Source organism: Chrysochloris asiatica, unplaced genomic scaffold (genome assembly GCF_000296735.1).
Source record: "Chrysochloris asiatica unplaced genomic scaffold, ChrAsi1.0 scaffold00652, whole genome shotgun sequence".
NCBI lineage: Eukaryota > Metazoa > Chordata > Mammalia > Afrosoricida > Chrysochloridae > Chrysochloris > Chrysochloris asiatica.
Genome location: NW_006409170.1, coordinates 39,991 through 45,580, shown reverse-complemented (window position 1 = coordinate 45,580; position 5,590 = coordinate 39,991).

Sequence of the window (5,590 nt, the reverse complement as noted above, 5' to 3'; positions counted from 1 at the left end):
TGCTATGGGTCGGTTCCGACTCGATGGCACCTGACAACAACAACAAAAGTGTGAGATATGCAGATGATACATATGCAGGTTGCTATGGGTCGGTTCCGACTCGATGGCACCTGACAACAACAACAAAAGTGTGAGATATGCAGATGATACATATGCAGGTTGCTATGGGTCGGTTCCGACTCGATGGCACCTGACAACAACAACAAAAGTGTGAGATATGCAGATGATACATATGCAGGTTGCTATGGGTCGGTTCCGACTCGATGGCACCTGACAACAACAACAAAAGTGTGAGATATGCAGATGATACATATGCAGGTTGCTATGGGTCGGTTCCGACTCGATGGCACCTGACAACAACAACAAAAGTGTGAGATATGCAGATGATACATATGCAGGTTGCTATGGGTCGGTTCCGACTCGATGGCACCTGACAACAACAACAAAAGTGTGAGATATGCAGATGATACATATGCAGGTTGCTATGGGTCGGTTCCGACTCGATGGCACCTGACAACAACAACAAAAGTGTGAGATATGCAGATGATACATATGCAGGTTGCTATGGGTCGGTTCCGACTCGATGGCACCTGACAACAACAACAAAAGTGTGAGATATGCAGATGATACATATGCAGGTTGCTATGGGTCGGTTCCGACTCGATGGCACCTGACAACAACAACAAAAGTGTGAGATATGCAGATGATACATATGCAGGTTGCTATGGGTCGGTTCCGACTCGATGGCACCTGACAACAACAACAAAAGTGTGAGATATGCAGATGATACATATGCAGGTTGCTATGGGTCGGTTCCGACTCGATGGCACCTGACAACAACAACAAAAGTGTGAGATAATAAATTTCCTTTGCTAAAGCTCTCCACTTACTATATTTCTGTTATAGTAGATAACTAAGACACTGAGCAATCAAGTGCTGTGCTATTATAGGACAGTCTTGCAATTTGCTAAGTCATGCTTCTTAAAGTTAACTGATGTTGCTATCTAATGTGAATGTTTTCTGGTCTTATCAGTCTTCCTTCACAAGCACAACTACTCAGTTGTAGCTTAAAAATCTCAAAATAAAGTACCTCTACTATCCCAAGGATTATTTATCAGGAAGAAAGGGTAACAACCATTTTTATTTGGGCACGGTGAAATTATTTACCACATACATGCAGACATTATGGGCTAATGCATCAGACTGCAAAGTCATTTGAACTGCAAGGTTGGTGGTTCAAGCTCACCAGGTGCTCCTTGGAAACCTTATACAGGGTCGCTATGGGTCGGAATTGACTTGACAGCACTTAACAACAATGCACTCATACACATTTCACAAAGTTAAGTGTTTGAATGTATACTTTGATGGTGCAGTGAGAAATCATTGGTGGCATAGATTTGAGCAAAGAACAATTTTATTTTCATTTTTTAATACATATATGAAAATAATTTAAGGTAATATTATCTATTTTATAATGTTTACACTAGTCACATATCTGTTAAGCTTCATCATAATACATAGAATATACAGAGTGATTTTAAAAATGAATTTACATTGTTATTTTTAAGTGCTGATAATTTGATTATGAACCATAGTGACATTGTACAGAGTTTTCAAGAGTGGTTGGGTTTGGTGAGTTTGAGCATGTGGATCAAGTTGACCTTGCAGTCCTGTGTTTATCCTACAGTATCACACTAGGATTCAAATTTACATATATATATGAAAGAAGAAAGGCAGAACACTTTTTATTACTTAGCAACTGAAAACCATATGAATAGCAGCAGGACACTGTTACATTGAATAATAAAACATCATGCATAGCATCAGAATATTGTTATATGTAGTACAGGAAGAGGAGACGTCTCGTTCCAATTTGAAGGCATTTAAACTACAACTGGGAATGAGCTCCACAATCAAAGTAGAGTTCACTGTTATGACAGTTGGATTACAGTTTCTGGGACATTTGTTTTCTGAAGGAGTACAACTCAAAAGAGGAACAACAACTGTAAATATCCACTAATAATCAAACATGGAAAGTATGAAGTATGAATGTAGGAAAATGAGAAATTGTCAAAAATGATATGGAATACATACAAATTGATATTCTCAGAATTCATGAGTCAAAATAGACTACTATTCCCCATTTTGAACCTCACAATCCAACAATTTAATATGTCAGGAATAACAAACTAAAAAGGAAAGGTATCAAATTAATCATCAAAAAGAACATTTCCAAATATATCTTAAAACATAATGCTGTCTGTGATAGGATAACATCCATATACCTTAAAGTAAGATGACTTAATACCATTATTATTAAACATTATGTACCAATCACTGTAGCCAGTGATGATGAAATTGAAGAATTCTACCAACTTATTTAGCTGAAATTAATCAAACATGAAATCAAGATGTATTGATTATTACTTGTGATTACAATGTAAGGTTAGAAAAAAAAAAAAAAAAGTAAGATTAGCAGTTGGAAAATATGGCTGAAATGAAAGAAATGATATCCGAGAATGTGTGATAGAATTTTGCTAGAACAGTGACTTGTTTATTACAAATACCTTCTTGAAACAACATAAAAAACAACTATACACATGGACCTCAGGAGATGGAATACACCAGAATCAAATAGACTACATCTGTAGGAAGAGATGGTAGAAAAGCTCCATATCATCAGAAAAAAATCAAGGCCAGTGGAAGACTGGGGATCACACCATCAATTGCTCATATGCAAGTTAAGGCTGAACTTGAAGAAAATTAAAGCAAGTTGACGGAAGCCAAAATTTGTCCTTAAACATATCCCACTTGAATTTAGAGTTCAACACAAGAACAGATTTGATGCCTTAGCCACCGATGACTGAAGACCGGAAAGGTTGTGAAATGACATCTTACAAAAAGAAAGAAAAAAGGTCATTAAGAAGACAAGAAATAAGGAACAAACCAAAATGAATGTCAGAAGAGACTCAAAACTTTTCTCCACTATTGTTGTTGTTGTTGTTAAGTGCCTTCGAGTCAGTTCCGACCCATAACGAACCTGTACAGGGTTTCCGAGGCTGTAAATTCTTTATGGGAGCAGAACGCCTCATCTTTCTCCCGCGTAGAGGCTGGTAGTTTCGAACTGCTGGTCGTAAGGTTCGCAGCCTGATTCATAACCTCTAGGCTACCAGAGCAAACAAATGGAAAAAATGAGGGACCAAAAGAGCTGAACAGAAAATTTCAGAGGTCAGTTTGAGTAGACATAGTGAATTATAATAATGATATGTGTAATGATCTGAAGTTAGTAAACTAAAAAGGAAGAAAATGCTCAGTATTTCTCATGCTGAAGGAACGGAAGAAAAAAATTCAAGCCAAAATTTGCAATATTGAAAGATTCTTTGGCCATAATCTTCCACTTGTCCATCAGTTTGTCATACTGTGATGTCTGGTGAGTTGCTATGATTCTGGAAACTATCTCACCAGTAGTTTATATACCAGCAGGGTACACCCATGATAGAAAGATTTGAGCTGAGCTTTCAGACTAAGACAGAAAAGGAAGATGAGAGACAGACTATGCCTGAATATTTAGTCAATGAAAATCTTACAAATGCTATGAGAACACTGTTAGGACCAGAATATTGAATAATGAAACATGATGAAGAGAACCAGAATATTGTCAGAAATAGTGCTGGAAGATGAGTATATCAGGTTGGAAGACACTCCAGATACAACTGGGGAAGACCTTACGTCTCAAAATAGAGTTGACTGTGATGACGCAAATGGAGTAAAGCATTCTTTTTCTGATGAGGCAATACTCAAAATGAGGAGAAACAACTGTAAATATCCAACAAAAATTGGAGCATGGAACAAATGAAGTATGAATCTAGGAATTTTGGAAGTTGACAAAAGTGAAATGGATCTCATAAACAGTGATATTCTAGGAACCAGTGAACTGAAATGGACTGGTATTGGCCATTTTGAATTTGTCAACCACATAACTTAATCATATTTGAATAGCGTCACACTCATCATAAAAATAAAAACAAACAAAAAAACTTTTCAAGATCTATCTTGAAGTATAATGCTGTGATAGAGTAAGATTCATAAAGTTAAAAGGAAGTTCAGTTAATAAAACTGTTTTTCAAATTCATGCAACAACCACTAAAACCAAGTGATGATGAAATTGAAGAATTCTACCAATGTCTTATAATTATTGGCTATTGGAATAAAAAGATTGACCACAAAGAGGAAGCATTTGTCCTTGAAAAATATGATGTTAGTAATAGAAAGAATGCTAGAGAAAGCATGAGATAAATTTTCAAAACTAATGATTTCTTCATTGCAAATACCTTATATTAACAACATAAAAATGACTATATACAAGGACCTCACTAGATGGCATACACAAATAAATTTGATTGCATCTTTGGAAAGAGATGGTGGGAAAGCTCCATATCATCAGCCAAAACAAGACCAGGGCAGACTGTGGAATAGATCATCATTTGCACGTATGCAAATTCAAGTTAAAGATGAAGAAAAGAAAAACAAGTTCATGAGAGCCAAAATGTGTCCTTGAATTTAGAAATCATCTCAAGAACAGATTTGATGAATTAGACAATAAAGATCAAAGACCAGAGGAGTTATGGGATGACAGCAAGAAAATTATATAGAAAGAAAGCAAAAGGTCATTAAGAAGGAAATAAAGAAGGAAAAGACCAAAATGGATGTCAGAAGCAAGTCTGAAACTTGCTCTCCAACCTAGAGATGGCTAAAGCAAATGGAATAAATGAGGAAGTAACATGAACATAAACTTGCAAAAGGCAGGTAGAAAAGACAAAGCCAAATATTAGCGTGAAACGTGCAAAGACATGTGGTCAGAAAACCAAATGCGAAGACTATGTCAGCATTTCTCAAGCTGAAAGAACTGAAGAAAATATTTAAGGCTCAACTTGCCTTAAAAGAATTATGTGGAACCCTGATAAAGAACCAGATCACCAGTTCTGTTTGAACAGCATGGTCAGCCATTCAAGCTCACCAGCTGCTCTACAGTTGGAACTGAATTGATGGTAGTTAAGAATTGTTAATTAATGGTCTTAGTGTGGCTTTGTAGGATATGCACTAAATTGCAAGCCATAAAGTTAGTAGTTCAAACCCACAAGCTGCTCTTTAGAAATACTATGGAGAGTTTCTATGATTCTGAACCAACTTGATAGAACTTAAATACGTTATTAGTAATATGTTCTACATACAATGTTATAGTGTGTAATTCTCATGCCAACTCCCAAAGAAAAATATTTATTGCTTAATATATATTGATAATAAAAATCAATACTTCCCAGTCACTGTAGCACATCTCGATTGTAGTGTATCTTGATTGCATGTTTGATGAAATTAAGACTACAGACTTGTTAAAAATCTTCACATTCTTCAATTTTGACATAATGATTCATATTTGTATTTGAGCGATAATCATCTTAAACAGAATTCCTTGTTTTGTTGTTGTTGTAAGGTGCCATCGAGTCGGTACTGACTCATAACGATATTATGCACAGCAGAACGAAATACTGCCAGATCCTGGGCCAACCTCACTATTGTTGCCACACTTAAG